Below are 20,078 nucleotides of genomic sequence, written 5' to 3'. Positions count from 1 at the left end.
GGTATATCAACAACGCTAGCGAATTTGTCATCTGCAATACCACCTCCCATGCAGTTGATAACGTTGGCACAGTAAAACAGCGCACATCATTTGATAGAGCGTATGTTAAGCTTTCGAATGATGCCTACATTGTGATGTTCGAAAAAGAACAACGCGCAGAATGCTCACGCAAACATTGCCTAAAATGGCACATTCGCGCTGCCGGAGTGGGACCCCCGCCTTAACTAATAAGTGATGGTTAATGATAGTTACGATGACCTCTAAATGCATGGGTTCCTCTGAGCATCTGCTTAACTATTATTATTAGTCATAAATTATGACATCTTGAAAATGCCTTAAATCATGGTCCGATATCATCCGATTGCTATTGATTAAGTATCAATTCAATGGTGATTGGCATATGCCCATATAAGGCATGCAGCCAAAACGCCGACACATTTGCTGACAGTATGAGGCATTAAAGGCTTTCGCCACAATAAAGTACCTAATAAGTCCACAAAATTTGTTACCATTCGTTGTCAGTTAATCGGCAATCTATATCTTACATTTCCTGTATGTTTTTTGCCGCATGTACATATTTTCCCTGACGATGGCCGCTTTTATAGGAAACTATTTCCTTTATTCATGCACAGAATCGGTTTAATACACTTAGTCAAGTGTGTGGGAGCTAAAGCGACACAATTTATTTTTGCGCGCCTTCGGCGTCCGAAGAACTAGCGGTGACCGAGACTTCGCCCAGCTGTCTGCTCAGCACTTATTGCTCTCCTCTAGTGTTCCTGTATATGCTCCCGCAGGGAGCAGAGTTGCGCGTCTGTTTTCCCTCGCCGCTCCGTGCACCATTCGCCGAGACGCGATCACGTGACTTTTGTGACGTCAAGTGTTCAGTTTTCTGCGGGGGAGCCAACTTGCAGGCACAACGCCGAACGAACCCTCGTCTGCCCTCGTCAGGTCGGCGCCTCGTGTGACCACACGCGGTGTGATACGGTTCACACATTTTCCGTGCGCACCTGTGGCGTCAAGTTATCTGTTCTAGTGTTAGATACAGACGCAGTCGTCAGCAATGACTGGGTGCAGTGCGCCTAACTGCACCAACCGCACTGGAAATGGCAAAGCGTTTTACGCAGTGCCATGTGGAAAGTCGGCGGCTGAAGTGCGTCGGCGACTGAGGTGGCTTTTGACAATGGGCCGCGATAAGCGCGCCCCGAAAGGAACTCGAATATGCGAGGTAAGCAGTTCGTCTTATTTACTCGGAATGTAATGTTCATGTTCTGTTAAGCGGCTGTGTTGAATCAACTGTAGCGCTACTCATTGATGTACACAGGTGAGCAGACTTGTGCGCTGGAGAAGTATGTACGGTTAATGTGAAATCATGTCGCATCTACCTTGTTGCGAGCACTGCGCTTGCGTTTTGATCGTTCGTGTAGGTATGCAGCAGTGCATGGACTCAAGCATTGCCTGTGAAAACCACTGCCTTCTGTATAATATCGCTTCTTGTGTACGCCGAATCTCGAGCGCCTACTCCTCGCTTCTGTATACATGTCCACTTCTTCGGAATTGTTGGTCGTTTTCCACGGCGGACCTAAGAAGTGATTTTTTTTTCTGACGAAATAAGAGTGAAGCAGTAAGTTTTACTTGCAGCGTAACATGCCAGGAGTTTGTAGCAGTTTCCTGCTTTTCTTGCGACTTCCGTGACTTTATTTCGCAGCGCATACGTTGATTCTCAGTCAACTTATCACTGGTATTCTGTGCGCATATTTCGCAACTGACTTATCGCTGATAAACAGCTGTTCTTACTCAGGAAATGACAAGAACATTATAAAGCGTTGTTATTCAAGTGTAGAGATTCGCATGTGAGCCGAGGCTCACAATTTGTGCAATAATTTATATTTCCGCTGTAAAGGCTGTTTCTCGAACCGATCGCACGGTTAGCAGGTGCGAGGCATCTTTGGACCATTTATTTATAGCATTTGGTTTTCCTACCGACGGTTTTGTCAGTGGTACTGTACTGCACATGCGGCTTACGTCGGCGCGAAACTGCGATTACAGTTTTAATGCTGGTGAGAAAATGTGCGGCACGGAAAAAAAAATTGCGCGGAATGTGCCAATGCAAATAAATGCTGTTTTTACCTGTTGCATTGTGGCAGCTGTAGAAACTTGTCATGAATGGGCATATTCAGCACTGCTGTTTATGGCCAAGTTGGCTGGTGAATAGTTCTTGTATCTACCTTTTCATTATGGTTGCCTTGTAAATACATGCAGGATCATTTTATGGCAGACCAATTTGAGCTGTACATCAAAAATGGAAGAAAAGAGCTCAAGCCAGATGCTGTGCCTACCATATTTCGCAGTGAGTTCTCAGTGCTGAAGTCTCTGATGTGCTCATAATATAAATGAACGCCAGTAATACAAACTTTTTTCATGCAGGCAAAGAGGCACTAGAAGATAACGCAGTCATGGAGTCGACCTCATCAATGCCAGGTGCAGTCTCTTTGGTCCCTCAAGAGCTTTGTTTTCTGTAACAAACAGCAGTCACTAGTAATTTTTTGCTATTCCTATTTTATCCTTACAGCTCATTCTTTCAAGGATTATGAGCTATGTACGTTTAATGATGCATGCAAGGAGGCTCAAGGAAACGACACAGCCATTGACTCGATCCCATCTACGTCAGGTGCAGTCCGCTTAGTCAATCACGAGTTTTGTTTAGCGTGACACATAGCAGGCATTAATTTTTGTGGTATATTTTTTTGCCTCAAAACTTCTGTGACAGATGAATCATTCAGCCTGTGTGCTACACCTGAACATACCAAGAACTTGTCTTCAACATCATGTGAGATGAATATCTTTTAATATCCAGCTGAGAACATAGAGAATAATAACAATCATTTTCTTCGTATCATCCTTATTCTGTAGGCTTGGAAACAGCAGAGTCACCCAGAACCCCTTCCCCTTTGCTTGAAGAGCAGCCTCCTCCAGCTTTTGAAGGTGAGACAGGAGGCCATGTTCTGAACTGGGCTTTGCTGATAGTAGTAGCATGTGTAACAAGTTTTTAGCATGTCACACAGATTCGCCTTGTGCCTGATCTGAACAATTGCTTTTTCTAACGGCCATGAAGCATGGAGTGAGTACGTCTTGACTCACTAAGAGTGGAGAGCTGGGCTTGTTGGTTTCTGATAGAATTGTGAGCCATGCTGTTGTGCCCTACTGGCATCAGGTGTCACACTATCTCAAGAAGGTCGGCGACAAGTGCAGTGTACGTGTTGTATTCTCAGCCCCGGAAAAGCTGGGACGGATGTGCCGCCTGTTAAATGACCTAAAGAAGAAGACTACCGGCAAAATCAAGCATACTAAGCCCCTCATTAAATGTGAAGTTGACATGGTGTACAATATCCCTCTCGCCTGTGGCAAATATTACATCGGTCAGACCGGACGTTGCATTAATGGACGCTTGCTTCAGCATCGCAGGACAGCTCATTCATTAAGTGGCGGAAGTCATTTAGCTGACCACATTTGCCGTTGCTCGCACGAGCCAGCATGAAAGACATTTTTCAAGGAGACACAAGTGCTGTGCAGGTTTAAGACACTGAAGAATCGAGAAATTTTTGAAGCATTTTGCATAGCTAATGATAAAGAGAACTGCGTCAGCGACCCTTCTGTGGTGCTGCGCAAAAAAGAGATGAATTATCAAAAGGCAAACATGTTGGGTCAGCCAAGTAGGCGATGTGAAGGCGTGCTAATGTATTAGGACGGGGGGGGGGGGGGGGGGGGAGGAATTGGTAGTTATCATGCTAGCTGTCACCGGTTATCATGCCAGATATTTTTTTCATCTGGTCGTGATAAACTTGTGATAAACCAGCCCTCTGTACATAAAAAGCCTCTTTGTGGAATAAACCTCAGTTGAAGTTCGGCATTCGTGGGCTCTGTATTTGTCCGTGTGTGTTTTTGTGCACGGGTACAATGGCTCATATTTCTGTCTTGATTCAGCTTTTTTTTGGGGGGAAGTCTCAGTGTGCCAGTAAAGTATCTCCAGATTGTTTTACAGTGTATTGCTAAAATTGCAGGTCAAACAACACTGGACCAGCCTGTTTTCTCCGACTCGTGGCAACTGCCACCACCCACAGGTAATGTGGCCATTTCTTTTTTCAGGAGAGGCTGGAAAAGACCTTATAGTTTTTTTAGACAGGCTTTTCTCTAGTATTTGCGTCTGAATTTCTCTTCATTCACTGCATAATTGTATGAGGAACTGTCGCACATTTTACAAGCTTCACCTCGATGTCAAATTTGACGTGCCTGTAATTCTCTTGGTTTTTGTTTCTGACATCACAGCTTCGAAAACAGCACAGAATTGGGTCCCAGCTTGTCAGGCAGTGTAGGGTTACAGCATGTGAGGTCTTTCATCACCATTTTATAGCAAGCCATTTATTGGCATCTTTCTTATAGTTCTCCCAACCCCTTGTAAAATTGCAACTGCTCACTCATGGGCACTGGGACAATCTCGGTTAACCAGCAAACTCAAGCTTACTCTGACCCAGGCTGACCCGAAACTAATGAAGTGAAACTTGTATGGGCTTACAACTCAGCCGTGCTCACTCAGACAAAGGACTTATCTGCATATTCACTCTCTACGGCTTACGTCAACATGAAATGGCGGTTGAAGTTTTGTAATCGGTAAAAAAATGCGTTAAGCGGAGAAATTTGTGTGGAATGTGCGAGTGTAAATGAATGCTATCTTTGCTTTCACCGATCGTGAAAATAGCAAATTTTATGGCTCATCTGGGCTCACTCAGTCATTTCGATTCAAAACTCTTCTAGGGTCCTTCACTCATTTCGACTTGCGACTCGTCAGAGGTCACTCACTTGTTTTAACCCACAACTTATCTGGTATTGATTGTTCATTCACACTCTGTGCAGGGCATTCAAAATCAAAAAGAGAGCTTGACCTGGAGCGGCGACTGAATGTCGAACAAAAGCGGCGGCGCAAAGCTGAAAAGGAAAGGGATGAGCTCCGTGATTCACTTGGCCGGATTCTTTCTGATGATCAGCTCAAAGCACTAGAAAAGGGGACAATGAGGGGACACTCATAGTCTCCAGGCACACTCCAGAAAGCACTCCACCTCAAGGTTGCTTGTGGAAGCAAGGGCTACGAATTCGTAAAAGAAAACGTTGTTCCCTTGCCTGCGACGAGAACACTGCAGCAGCACACGGAGCACCTTAAGTTCAAGCCCGGTAAATGTTATACGTTTGCCTCCAAAGCTTACAAAAATCTCACTCGTTTTTTTTTTTTTTTTTTTGCTTGCGCAGGGATTTTGGAGGAGGTTTTCACGGCACTGAAGGACAAAGTGGCCACATTGACCCAGGAAGAGCGCCATGCCTGCATCTTAATGGATGAGATGCAAATTTCCCCTGGCTTGGATTACGATGCATCATCAGGATGCATTATAGGTAGAGCAAATAATTCATTCTTTGCATTGATGTCAACACTCTTTATACAGTCTTCTAAACCTGAAAAACTGCTGCATGCTAGGACTTGCCAAAGGTATCTTAGGCAAAATGCCTATCACTAATTACTGTGCTTTTGGTTATCAAGACATCTCCGTTTGCTGAGTATTACCTCGTGCGGCATAATGAATGCATTTAGCACTTGGGATAATAACATCCTCTGAAATGCTCAATAGGTGTACATGATTTGCACAAAAAGTGACTTAAAATTCATAGCTCCTTCCTTTTGTTCCTACTGTATGCAGCACTCTAATTTTGAGTCTCTGTGCTTGCATTTTTCAGGTCATCCAACAATAGGCCCTTCAAATCTAACCGCCAAGGAAGAACTCGCCACGCATGCATTGGTCTTCATGCTAGCAGGCATAACAAGCAGATGGAAGCAAGCTGTGTCTTACCATTTTACATGTAAGTGATCAGATAGTTTCACTTCATGGGTTAGTTTTTCCAGAAAGGTCTGCACACGCTAAAGTGGATTGGGGCAAAAAATTGATTTCAGTGAGGTTTGCAGGAGACCGTTTTAGATACTTCTAAATTTTGAAATTATATTCTTTTGAGCCCTGCAGCAGCCCTTAGCCAATGCTTATTTAAGTGGAAATTACAAGATAATAGTTGTAAGAATGGCAAAGCTGCTTCTTAACTATTTCAAGGCATGTATTTGCCCATTATGTTCCGTACACATTGGGCTCGTGTGACAGCCGCACAGATATTTACTCCTAGGAGAAGCCTTTTGGCAGGGTGTACTTCTACTTAATAGTTACTCATCAAGACAGTTAAGTCACATTGCACCTTGCACGTGTTGACACCTGTGTTCTAGCAAAGGGTATGCTATTTTTTTCAGTAATGCACTAGAAAGCTATGTTATCTGACAGTGTCGCTTTGGTCCTTTCATACATGAGGCCGCATGGTAGTGATTTTTTATTCTTGCAGGCTCATCTTTCAATGCAGAGGAGGCAAAAAACTGCCTTTTCGAGATTATTCGTCGCGCAGAAGATTTGGGCATCACCATTGGTGCAGTTGTGACTGATATGGGACCAGGAAACTTGGCCATATGGCGCCTGTGCGGCATTCAAGTCACCAAGTATGGGAAACCTAGTGTGTCTTGCTCTCACCCCTGCGGTGGAGGAAGACGACTGTACTTCTTAGCCGATGCTCCACACCTGCTAAAAAACCTGAGGGGCCATCTTGTTCGAGGGCAGCTCATCATGCTGGACAAGTCCACAGTGGAGAAGCACAACCTGCCTAGCAATAAGGCAAGACTCACAAATTGTTCTCAGACAGTATTTGCTGTGCATTAGAGTGCCTAGATTAAGGAATACAAAATAAGTCATAATAGAACAAGCTTAACTTTAGGCTGTCGACAAACCTGTGACACAGCTGAGCATTTTTCTGCACCTTTTGCTTGGATTTACTACTTCTTATTTTGTTCAGCCAATTTAATTTTTAAATCAAAACACAGCTCTTGACTGTGGTGCACATGACTAGCACCAGTTGCCACAATTTTGATCACAAGTCATTGTTCGTTATTTTCTGTCACTGTTGCTCTTAATTCAGCTTAACAATTTATCTGATGTTCCTAAAAGCACGGGCACTCAAATATTGACACACGATAAAGCAAGCATCATACTTGTAGAAAGCAGGAATAGTAAGAATGTGCTATCATGCAAATTGTGACGGTCATGGAGAGAAACGTAACTGTATTATGTTCTCTCTTGTAGATGTTCGTATTTCTTACGTAGCAGGCTTTGTTTTGTGTGTCTACTCACACTCGCTGACCTTTACATTCAGCCAAGGAGTTCAGAAGTATTTCCGTAATAGGAAATGCAGCAGTGTAACCATGCATGCACACTTTGTTGTCAGGACCTTCAGGCTTTTTCTGATTTCTGCAGGTTTCCCTGGAGTATGTGAAACAGGCATGTGAAATTGATGCCAAAAACAAGCTCAAGCTGATGCCCCATTTGAAGCTGCGGGACTTGGACCCTAATCATTTTGAAAAAATGAATGTAGCATCGGCACATGCCCTTTTGCACCACGCCACTGCTGCGGGTCTGCGGTATCTGGTTCAAAATGACCGCCTGCCTAAGGAAGCCCTCACAACAGGTTTTTTCATAGAGCAGGTTTTCAGATGGTTCACCATCATGAGTTCACGATCAAGGAAGACTGCTCTAAGTGAAATCTGCCCCCAGAAAGCTGATGAAGCTAAAACCTTCCTTTCAGGATTTCTGGCCATGTTTTCAGATTTGTCCATCGTGGACAAACTTGGAAAAGGGTCGTGGAAGCCAGTTCAAACCGGTGTTGTACTCTCAACCTTGTGTGCTTTGCAACTGAGGGAATACTACATTGTGGAGCAGGGGTTTAGGTTCTTGATGTTGAGCAGACTGAGCCAGGATGCTCTAGAAAACTTGTTCAGCACTGTAAGACTAAAGTCACCAATTCCACGGGCAAGAGAGTTCAAGTGCACATTAAGGATAATTGTTCTTGCACAGTTTTCGCAGCCTAGTCGGCATGGTTCGTATTCAACTGACGACTCGCATGACCTCCTAGCTTTTTTGATGAGTAGACAGGAGGAAACTGAGCCTTCTGTTGACAGTATCGTGGACACCAGTCTAGATGGAGTGCTAGAGTTGTGTAAAGAGGAGGAAGATAGCCTACAGTACTTTGCTGGTTATGTTGCGTATGCTTTGGTGCACAAGTACAAGCTGTGTCAGCAGTGCCATACCAGCATTATAGACCAAAACAAGGAGGTGCCTGAGCTAGTGGCGCTGAAATGTTATACAAGGCAAGGAAGAAACCCTCTTAAGGTTCCTTCGGACTCTCTGCTGAAACTGCTGCTCACGTGTGAGCAGCTGTTTCGTGCTAACGAGGCTGGCCTGTTGGAGTCTAAGTGCACTGTGGAGAGCTTGAAAAAGGCAGTTGAAGGCAACTGTGAGTCTCAGCATATTTCCTTCGTGTCACAATGTAGCATCAAAGGCAATAAGCCATTTTTTTTTTGTGCAGAATGAGGTTTGCCATTAAAGAAAGGAATGCGCAACTTTTGTCTAAACTGCGCCAGCCTGGCAAGTGTGGCTCAAAGAGCGTAGGAATGCGCATTCTAAGCCAGACTGTAAGTTAACCTTCTCATTCCTTACATAGTAATCCAGGAGTGGCTATCTGGGGGCTCAGGCGAGGCAATATTTATCTTTTAAGCGGAAACCGCATGAAGCGATAATCCCTGGTGATCCGTCATGTGACACCGCCGCCAACGCCCGTGATTGCTCCTGGTGCATACCGCACGCAGCAGTCGGACCCGGCGACAGATGCGCTCTTTCAGCGTTGCTCTATTACTGCCGCCTCGTCGTTCGGTCAAGGGGAGTACAGTTGCACTATATCCCATTTCTAACACTTAACGGCATGAAGTGCATCGCGTTTTAAAGAGGTCACAGCGCTACGGTGGGCTACTACACTGCGCTGCAGACTTGCATTGCAAGCAGTTACTTTCTCTTGCTCCTTCCAAAAGTGAACAATATCTAGCCACACTAGACTTTTTCTTTTCCTGCCCTACCAATCTTTCACTGAACTGTCTCGATGCACTCATATATGCACAGATCGGCCAAAGTGAGTGACTGCAGGCAATAGGTTCTTCGCCCAAACTGGACTAGGAAAACAAACTTCACTCGCAAAAGAAAAGCCAGAGCGGAAGTTGAGCACCCCCAAAGCCTCCTGCGATTGGCAGCCTTGCGAGCTGCTTCTGGGCGACACGCGAAGATTTCTAAAAACCCAGAACCTGAGCGACAGCGACGAGCGGAAATGCTTTGGTGGCCCTCAGCCCGCCACGTGGCATGTAGCCGCAATTTGTCGCCTCGTGCGGTTAACGTCTTAAGTAGCTTTCCAGGTTGCAGATGAGATTTTTACTGTAGCTACCTGACCAACTGAGATGCAACAGAACAGTGAATCTCAAGCCTTCGGAACAGTAAAAGTAATTAGGGTTCAACATCCTGAGGTGGGACGTGTTCATGGGAATTTTCATGTATTGTGCAATGTCAGGGTACGGTAAAGAACCTCAGGTGGTCGAAATTGTCCAGCGCCCTCCTCTACGGCATCCCTCATAGCATGAGTCCCTTTGGGATTTTAAACCATATACACCAATCAAAAGAAGGATTTAGGATTGAGAGCACGTGAGGTGTACAAAAACTGCAAATAATTGCTGCTTTGGGGTATAAATGGACATCAGCTGTTCATGGGCTAACAGCTGTTCATCAGCTGTTAGCCCATTGGAGGATTGGCAGTTACAGCAAGAGAATAAATAGGTGTGATATTGCTTTATTACTTGTATGTCTGAGTGATGCATTAGGAAAAGAACAGAATATTGCACTTAGATTTCTGTACTCCAAGTATTCCAGTTTGATCAGAGTGTCACAGCCCTCTGCTATCAAGCGCAATTACATATACTGACTACTCGGTGAAACTGCTTATTTGATGTTTCTTTTCCAACTTTACTACAACCAAATTAATATTATTAAGCATGACTGCTTAAATCCGCCGAACCACCATTCCAGCAGAATGAATCACACCAAATGTGTTCAACCGTTTCAGTCGCAATGTAACAAGCACTTTCCGTTTTCTGTTGAATTGTGCAAAAGTTTGCCCAACGACATTGCCGAAGCAGTCTGCTAAGGCATTTGTGTCAGGGTTAGTTTATTTCAAGTCTTTGCCTGACTGAAATAACAGTGTTATTTATGGCTGGATCTAATGATAAGTACCATGATCCTGAATATCCTTTTTTTTGCTTTCATTGTGGCCTACCAACCACCTGTGTTTGCATACTTAGCATACTGTTGCGTTTTTTATCATTTTGTTTCTATCCATATAAGCTGTATTCTTACTGCTTGGCACCAGAAGTTGTCTGAAATGATCCTTTTATTCCTGTATGCCCTCTCCAGTTTGCACCTGTATGACAGTATTGCAGTATTGATAAATAAAAATCTATAACATGTCCTCAGATCTACCTGAGCCATCACGACCAACATTTGCCTGTTTCAACAGCGAAATCAGAATTGAATTGGAAAGAACCATTTTTCAGGAAGAGGCAGACTGCATGTGCCGATGTTTGTTTACCTTAATCAAATCACCTTTTTTTCTACCTTGCAGATATCAAATAAAACACAAGTAACAAAAATCTTGTTTGTTCATTCATTTCACTTCATTTCCTTTCTTGGATACTAGTGCAAGTCTATACCTGTACCTCTGAGCAATATTTGTCACATATTGTCATCCCATCCTATCTGTAATAATATTACTGCATTAAAATTTTACCGAATTTGCAGTTTGCATCTGCTACTCTTCTACATTTCACTGGTGTATCCTCTGCTTATTCTTCTGCTGCTTCAAACCTTCTGCAACGATCATTTAAGATCAGATATAAGGGACAATAAATCTTGAAAAGGCAAATTTCATGCAGAAAGTTTTGCTACATTTGGATGCTAGTGTAATTTCCGTATAAGCTTCGTTTGACTATGCCATAGTGTTTTGTGGTTAGTAAATATGACCTTAAGAACCATCTGGCAAGGATTCTGTGAGAGGTTTGAGGGTACTAGAGGCAAAAGTCCCATCTAAACAAATTTTGCAAATCCTAAATTTGCGAATGATTTCAACTAAAGAAAGCAGAGGAGCCATAACCCCTGCTTAAAAAAAAAAAAATCCAGGAGTCTCGAAATGTTTTTATACTGCAACCCAAGCCGAATCTGTGAAGAGTGAGTACTAGTATGCGAAGGGAACTTTAAAATGAATTGTCATTTTTTTGGATCAAGCAGGCAGAAAAATCTCTTGCGTTAGGAAATTTCTGCGTTAAGTCAGACTCGCCTCCTCAGTGCACTGGTCTGCTGAACTGCTTGTAACATGCTGCATAATCATTTTAATGCAGTTCTAGGGGGATGCCTTTCCATATTTTCCACGAATAACTCTCAACACATGGCGGTGCTTGCGAAAAAAAAAAAAAAAAATTCACCGCAATACTCTTTTTTTTTTCTTGAGACGAGCACGCGGAAAGACAGGACGGGACAGACACTGTCCCATTCAGAATGGGACTCCCTGTTCATACCAAAGTACTTGATTCATAAAAAAAAAACGCATGTTTCCAAGTATCTTTTCGTGACGAAAGTATTTTTTCATGCCGCTTGCACACGCTCGGCAAATCACAGATTAGTTTTCGACGTTATGTTTAAAAGCACCATCCAGTGCAATTTGTACGCAAATAAAAAACAAGCCCAATCGCTCTACGCGGCCAGCCCATGAACGCAGCCCCTGGACGCACGAGCAATGGCTTTCCCGCACAGCTTGGAACATGATGGCGGACGTTCGCGCAACTCTGCTCCCTGCGGGAGCATATACAGGAACACTACTCTCCTCCTACATACAGCGCCCTCTCGTATCGTGCAGAGCAGTCATCCCTGAAACGACCAGCTCGCCGGTAGCAGATGGCACACTTCTCAATTCTCCAACACTATAGTGCCACCGCGAAGAGCTGATCGATTGGAGCAGAAAAGCGTCTGCCAGCATCGCATGCGAAGGGAATGAAAATGTATTCTGCCTAGAACGCTGGTGAACTTTGATGTATTCAACAGAATGCTGGTTGTGTTTGTTGCAACGCTCGCCTGTCTACAGCCAAAGCTTTCACATCACATTCGGTTCAGCAGCGTTAAACCCCTCTAATTTTTTAGCACACAGTATCGTTAAAATACGATACACAAAATGTATCTAAATATAGTATCGAAGATACATGCATCTTCGATACTGCTTATGACAGGCCAGTATCCTAACCTTTTTACAACTTGTTCCGCAAATACACGCACCCGGAAGAATGCTTCAAACTAAAGGGATACTTTATTTCTGCTTTCGCCATAAATTAGTACTGTTAGGGTGAAATATAATTGTTTGTATAAAAAAAATTGCTGGGGTTCAACCCCGTGTAACCTAGTTGACGAGCGTAAGTTTCATTAAGCATGGTGTAGCCATCGACAGCTAAGCACCACATTATCCATGGCTTGACTGAGGAACCGAGCAGCAGTAAGCAGCCTTCAAGTGGTGGCGAGAGCGCCGGTTGAAAGCAGCGGTGAGACATGCCGCTGGTGGTCATGTGACAGAGAGGCTGGCGTCCCTCAGGGTTAGGCCGATGACGAGCCGAAGCAGCAAGCGCGCAACTGTGGCGAAGAGTAGGTGCAGCTGGCGCATGTGCAGTACCTTGCTTGCATGTTAACAACAGTATCCATAAAATAGTGGTAATATGCCTTAAATGTATATGAGAATACTGGGGAATACTGTGCTACTTGATAGACAGAGACAAGTGAAAGACACACGAATTCCCCAGTATGATCAACCAACTGGCCCCCGTGTTTGCATTGTTGTATATGAGAAACATCTTCTGTTCCTACAACTCAGCATATCCTTCTGCATTTTAAGCCAGCTGTATAACTGAAATTCGCACACAAAAGAGGGCAAAAGAATAGAACAGAACATGAGCGCTACTATCAACAAACATTCTGTTGCACGCGAAGAGATACACAAGGAAATCAAAGCACATCAACCAAGCGCACGCCTACTCAAACACTACCACACACAAATTACGGTAGGTACAAAAATTCTAGCAATGTCACTGAAGGAGCGCTTATTATGTTTATTGTATTGAACAAGCTTCAATGATCTTGCATGTAACTTGATAACGATTCTCCTTCATGATATTGCATCCAGAAAGATTGGGTTTGCATTGTCCATTCTGAGCTTCTGCAGTGCAAGGTGAGATGAGAGATCATTGAAGCTCTTTCAAAATGTGAACGGAGTGGCGATTGTGTAAGCGCTCATTCGGTGGCATTTCTAGAAAGAGGGACTGCCTATCTGATGGGACAGAATTTTCTTCGTCGTCGCTTGTCTGCACCTGGTGTAATTTGTGTGTGATGGCATTTGAATAGGTACGTATGCGCTTGGCTGATGCGCTTCATTTTCGTTGTGTCCCACATGCAATAGAACGCTAGTAGTACCACTCACACTGTGCCGTTCTTTTGTCCCGTTCTGTGCGTGAATTTCAGTTACGCTGAACAGGAATCAACTAGCCGAACTTCAAGACTTCGTAAGCTGGCTGTGGTGTAAAAAAAAATCATCGCTTGCATTGGTTGACTCTATTACCACCTGTGCAGCCGGGCAATTCTAAACATCATTTTTTTAAAACATTCATGCTCGAATATAACTGCAAATTAGCATTATTTCAAATACTGTGCACAGTGAAACTGTACTGACTAGGTCTTCAGAACTCCTTCAATATTTCAGTAAAGTAGAAATTGGGCCAGTTGGTAATAATTCATAATAAAACGGCGCTCATAAAACACGAACACACAGAGAACAGGACGGACAAGAGCGCACTAGCAACTGATGAGTGGTCAAAGAAACACAAGATACTTCAGAGGGCTCTGCCCCAGCCCTCCCCGGGTTCGAACATCCTTGGACTATTTGTATATTTAACTGTTTTGAAATATTGCTGTTCATACACCCCTACTTCTTGGTCATCATCAGTTTCTTTAGCCATTCTCAGTAACCTTTAATTTTGCTTGGTCGTCGCCTATTATAGCTATCCAAGTCATTCGGTGTATACACACCACATACAGAGGCCCTCTGACCACGCTTGCAGATGGTGAAGACTTAAGGCAGAAAAGCTTTCACATCCCTAGGCCACCCATCGCCTCCCATGTCATTCTTCCTTCTCACACTTTCTATCACCCTCCTCAGCCCCTAAGGTTGGAGAAGGGGATTTCACTTGCAATTCCACGAAACTATTTTTAGACTCGAAAATGAAATTCAGAACGAGTGAAATGGTGGCAAATCATCTGGGCTTATAGTGAAGGCAGCCGAAATTTATCCCAAGCCATCTACTACAGTGCCTATTTATCTTTCTTTCACGTCCCGTTGACATGTCTGGCTAACACCCAACTTTGACAGCTCTGGCTACTATACTACATTCCATATGTTCCTTTGAGCCCTATGAATGCAAGACTTGTCCCAGTCAACCCAGTCAAAAAAAGACAATTGAAAACATTCTCATAGTTTTCACGTGACAACTAAAAATACAAACTGGCAGTTTTCCTTTTACTCCATTTGGTATGTCCCATCAAACCCACTGTACGCAATGAGTCTCACCCATTGGCTCTAATTGGAAAAGGACTGAAAACACAATTGAAATGACCAGTTGATTGCCATTGGAAATATCCAAATGGTTCCAATTGGGTCTTTTTAACACAGAAACATAGTGGGAACCACTTCATCGCAAAGCAAGCACATCGCAAGCACACTTGGCACAGTATTTTGTCTTAAAATGTTTTCAACATATCTGCGCATGAGTGGTGACCCAGAATAGAGGGTCTGCTCTGTGGACGACAGTGTCTCAGGGATATTAACAAGTGTCTTATCACATTTCCAGCATCTGATCAACACATGTGCACATTGAAACGCATTATCTCACAAGACCCCATGGAAATTTCATAGTTGCATCACAGCATCCTAATGTCACCTCTACATTCATCTTGGTCTTGGCAGTGCTGCAATGTAATACTGAGATAGAGTATATGCATGGGACGGGAAACTTCATCTTAGGAGCTCTAAACACCGCTGTGATTTCATCATAGCAAAGCAGCTTCCTTGCACTTGTGACTCTCCAAACATTCACCGCTCGCTAGACACTCACGGCAGACGGGGCACTGGAGAGGCCCTAGGCCGCTGTTGTGCACATGCAGCAGATGATTCCGTGCGTTTCCTCTCTGGGTGAACCGCTTTCCACACACAGAGCACTGAAATGGCTTTTCACCGGTGTGAGTTCGCATGTGGGACTGGAGAATATCGGCCCGCCAGAACCTGCTCTTGCACTCGGGACACCCGTACGGCCGCTCGCCTGTATGGCTCCGGACGTGAGTCCGAAGTGACTGTTTCGAAGCAAACGAAGCGGGGCAGTGGGGGCACACAATGCGTTCAGCCGCTCCATGGGCACGAAGGTGAGAGTCCAAATCAGCCTGCATAGCAAATACTTTAGGACAGAGGTGGCACTTGTGAGGTTTATGGCCCTTATGTATCAGGATGACGTGGGCACGCATGTTAGACTTTTTGGAGAATGCCGCAGGACACAGGTTGCAGGCGAATGGCCTTTCACCTGTGTGCACCCTGATGTGCTCCACCAGAGATGACCGCCTCCCCAGTATCTTCTGGCACACGCTGCACTGGTATGGACCTTCCCGACCGGGCATCGACTCATGTTTGGGCGGGGCTAGATGCTGGGCTTCAATGTGACCAGAAGCGGAATCCATGAGCTCTCTGATGAAGTCAAAAAGGCACCGGATGACGATTTTTGGCTACGTATTTGTCTATTCTTTTCTACAGGCCTGTTCTTGAGCATTCTTCCACCGTTCCTCCTGCATGTCTCACCTACAAAGTAGCTCCTGTTCGAAGCACGTTAGCACATCTCAGTCATCCGCTGAAGAGTTCTGTAAACGAAAAGAGATCACGGATCATGCACGTGCACTGCCCCTGGATAAAATTGCAGTGCATATGCTGTGAAAGCCAGTCACTGCTGTTTTCTAGCAGAACAAAGTTTTGCAACAAAAGGGTTGAATCTCCAATGCTAAGTGCCACAAACAAAAGTGTGCTGCTAAACATATGCACACACACACAAAATGCAAAGCGCCCACGGCCTGAATGATAGAAAACCGGCCAACTCGTCACAGTACAGGATCCTGCAGGTGTTACGATGACAACAGCCGAGCCACTGACTGGCTGGTGTTAAAAATATAGCAGAGGCACTTAAAAGGAAACTGCGCCAGGTTTAGAGCTAAATGAGCTTGAAGGCCAATGCTTAAAGCTCATAATCACAATTTAAGCATGCAAAAAATTAGGGGGTCTCTTAGATGTCTCTTAAGAGGAGAATGGCGGTCTACCCTTCCTCTTCCATCATTTGCCTCTTATCGGAATTCGTTGCAGTGCTACATATAATTGGTTTATAGGAAAGGAAAGGTGCAGTACCTGTCACACGTTTTCTGGCAAGTGTGGGTTTAGACTGTGCACCATAACTCCTGTCGTGTGGCGTTCCTTGGCGCACGTTCAAGTGTGGGATGGCAGATGGCAGGAATGCTAGACAAGGAAAACACATCTCGTGAAATTTCGTGCACAGATCCAAAGCCTCCTAATAGGAGGCGTTGACATGAGTCTAGAAAGGCTTCAATAAAGCATTTTAAACAGTGGCGAAATTGATTCAAGCTGTGACAGTGCCAGGTAGAGGAATGATGGTGAAGGTATTTCACGCTGAAAGCAAAACCCTCAAACCACTGATGGCCTCATGGTGTGGATGAAAAAAGTGAAAACTACAAATTATTTTACCATCTGCAACATCATCGCCCAACATTTTTTGTAGTTCTTTGACGTCATGAAGGTACATTAGGTAGCGAAGTATTGGAAGTAGTAGGTGAATATGTCTACTTAGGACAGGCAGTAACCGCAGATCCGGACCATGAAAAGGAAATAACAAGAAGAATAAGATTGGGATGGAGCGCATTTGGCAAGCACTCTCAGATTATGTCTAGCAGCTTACCGGTATTGCTCAAGAGGAAAGTATACAACAGTTGCATCTTACCTGCACTCACCTATGGGGCTGAAACGTGGAGACTAACCAAGAGGGTTCTACTTAAGTTGAGGACAACCCAGAGGGCTATGGAACGAAAAATGGTAGGGGTAACATTAGGAGATAGGAAGCGTGCAGAGTGGGTCAGAGAAATAACTCAAGTTATCGACATTCTAGCGGAAATTAAGAAAAAATGGACATGGGCAGGACATGTAGTGCGAAGAAAGGATAACCGATGGTCGCTTAGGGTAACAAACTGGATTCCAAGGGAAGGAAAGCGCAGCAAGGGGCGGCAGGTTACACAGTTCCTCAGTCTTGCTTCGTGCAGCCTTCCTCGATCTGACAATGTACTTCAGATCATTAGCTGCCTCTGCCTTTTCAGCATACGTATCTGCTGAAGCCTGGAGGTCAGCTATTGTTGCCTCGAGTTTCTTTTTTTTTTTTTTTTCATCACATCGATCTCTTCTTCGATGCAGTGCCTCTTTGATTCTCTGAGATCATCACACTGCTTCTTCTTCACTGCCTCCAGGTGTGCAGTATACTGCTGCTGGGCAGCTGATACAGCACTCTTTAGGTATTTAATAATAGGGACCTTAAGAACGCCCTCTGCCTTTTCCACAGCGTCTCATACAATACGTTGCAAAATACACGAGAGGGCCTTCAGCTTTTCTACGGCAACCTGGCGGCTCACACTAAACCCACGCTTCACAGTGGCCTGCCCGTGGGTGAGCGCAAGAAAAAGTTTGGCAACTTTCCAGTTCTTCATATGATGAATTAAACTTCATCAGCTCAGACAAGAACTCGTCTAGCCTGTTTACATTCTTCTCAAACATTCGCAGGTTATGCATCTCTTGCTGAAGGAACTCTGTGTGCTCCCCCTGTACAGTGTCTCTTTGGTGCTCAGACATTCTGCCTGCTGTAATGAGGGCATCCAACACTCTTCTGAAGCTGGCCAGGAACTCATCTAATTTAGTACACATTTGTCGTGGGTTCAGAGAGGACAAACTAACGATTGAGAATCTCAGTGGGCTTCTTTTAAGCACCTTCTTTGTCACACTGATCAAGAAGTGTTTACATTCCATGCGGAACTGGAACACATCCTTCTGGCTTGCTTTAGTATTCCTGACAGTCTGTTCAGTGGCATGGCATACATCCACCTTTTCAAGCGAAGTGTGGTTCTCGGTGCTTTCAATGTCCATCGTCAGGAGACCAGTTAACTCCTTTTGCTGAAGACAAAACCGAGCACTTAAGGAACTTCGTCAGTAGCTTCCTGACTACTGCTTCCAAGTCCCTTGCAAGAAAGAACACCATGGACTGATCCGTTTGGTACTCAGTGAGGAATGGCTTGAGGGTCATGGCCGCACCTAGTGCAAATTGAAGCTTTGCTAGCAGCAATACATCACTGGAAAACTCGCACAAGTTGTGAAATGATCCACATTTTGGGGGGCTTACTTCCTTCTTTGCAGCTGTAGTAAACTTTTAATATCGCACCACAATAGCAAGGCTCTCTCTATCAAGAGGGACATTCTCCAACCACCGGTGTGCAACAAAGCTCAGGGGAAAAGTCTCCTGACCGGTAACTGCAGAGAGATCTTTCCTGCTTGCAAGAGAATCACGAAAAAGCACGCTCAGACTGGAGAGCAGACAGTCAACTACCCACTCACTTGCTGTAACACCTGCCCTGTAGGCGTTGTGCATGGTGTGGAGGTCACAGGAGGCCAGACATTGAACTTGGTATGCTTGATGCCGGTGCTCTTGAAAATTCTTGAGTAACTAAGGCTAACATTGGAACCATCCATTGAAATCTGAAGAATGTTCAAGAGGGAAAGGCTCCAGCATACTCAGCAGCTTTCCTTGGATGTCCTCGGATGTGAAGTGCTCCATAAACACCAAGGTGTTGCCACATTCTAAGACGAATTCCAAAACCGGATGTGAACATCCATTTGTTTCTGCTGGAGATAGTCGTTCATGGACTCGTCGAAGAGTACCACGTAGTAATCACAATCTTTTATCTCTTGCTGCAAAGCAGATAAAAAGAACGGCCTCAGACCATGGCATGTCACGTAGGCACATTTTTTTTCTCCGCAACAAAACGCTTTGGCCCCGTCCCAGTCCGGGAACATACGCTAGAATAGCTGGCCTGCTTCCGATGATGACCGATAGGAGAAATGGGACGTGACAATCTTCAAAGTCCACAGAATCTCTGCGTTCATCACCAGCTCGTGTGCCTTGCAAGCATCATCTAGCTTTCCCGACTGCGAAGGAGGCGGGACGGCTGACTGTTGGCTCGTACTTGGAACTAATTAATTTTGCATCGAGCTGTTGGCTGCAATCTTCATGACACCAGCATGCTTGGCACTCTTCATATGGCTCTTTAACACCGACTCGCCCATGCTGGTGATATCGAAGGTCTTGCTGCAAGGCTTGCATCTTGCGTGGTGCTCACTCGTCGTATCTGGTGCAATCCAGTCTTTGTAAGCGTCGTTGTGAAGCCATGCACCTTGAAATTTGCATTTCCCAGGCATTTTCTTTGCAGTCGGAAGCTTCAGCCGCAATACGTCGGGTGCAGAACCGAAGTAAACAAGCAATGCCGTCAACCGGGGAGCGATGAAAGCTATAAATGGCGCTAGTTGCAGCTGGTGTGCAGCCGTCGCGGCGGTTGGAGGGGGCGGCACAGGGCACCAGGCGCGCGTGTCTCGTGAATTTTGCGTCGCGTTTGAATTTTTATTCTGGTGCAATGCCAACACGATGAAATGTTTGCAGATCGGAGATGAAAAGATGCATTGTTTTTTCCATCATCATCATCGTCAACCTGATTATACCCACTGCAGGGCGAAGGCCTCTCCCATATTTCTCCACCTAACCCGGTTCTGTGCTAGCTGCATCCACTTGACCCCTGCGAACTTCTTAATCTCATCCGTCCACCTAACTTTCTGCCGCCCCCTGCTACGCTTTCCTTCCC

At 44.9% G+C, this 20,078-nt stretch overlaps 2 long non-coding RNA genes and 1 pseudogene across 2 annotated transcripts; 1 reads left to right on the top strand and 2 right to left on the bottom strand.

Moving 5' to 3' along the window:
* The first annotated feature begins 2,294 nt into the window (after positions 1–2,294).
* On the top strand, positions 2,295–2,681 carry LOC146209992 (uncharacterized). Its single transcript, XR_014703497.1, has 3 exons — positions 2,295–2,347; positions 2,425–2,478; positions 2,570–2,681. It is a non-coding gene; the product is annotated as an uncharacterized LOC146209992 (long non-coding RNA).
* A 12,912-nt stretch (positions 2,682–15,593) lies between these two features.
* Positions 15,594–16,586, bottom strand: LOC146209991 (uncharacterized). Its single transcript, XR_014707952.1, has 2 exons — positions 16,522–16,586; positions 15,594–15,986 (listed from the first exon to the last, which is right to left on the bottom strand). It is a non-coding gene; the product is annotated as an uncharacterized LOC146209991 (long non-coding RNA).
* Positions 16,587–17,394: 808 nt separating this feature from the next.
* On the bottom strand, positions 17,395–19,869 carry LOC146209990 (uncharacterized; annotated as a pseudogene).
* Positions 19,870–20,078: the final 209 nt, after the last annotated feature.

The sequence above is a fragment of the Amblyomma maculatum genome, chromosome 1, assembly GCF_055883805.1.
Source record: "Amblyomma maculatum isolate TAMU_Amacu chromosome 1, ASM5588380v1, whole genome shotgun sequence".
Classification (NCBI taxonomy): Eukaryota; Metazoa; Arthropoda; class Arachnida; order Ixodida; family Ixodidae; genus Amblyomma; species Amblyomma maculatum.
This window is presented reverse-complemented; position numbering and strand designations above follow the sequence as displayed.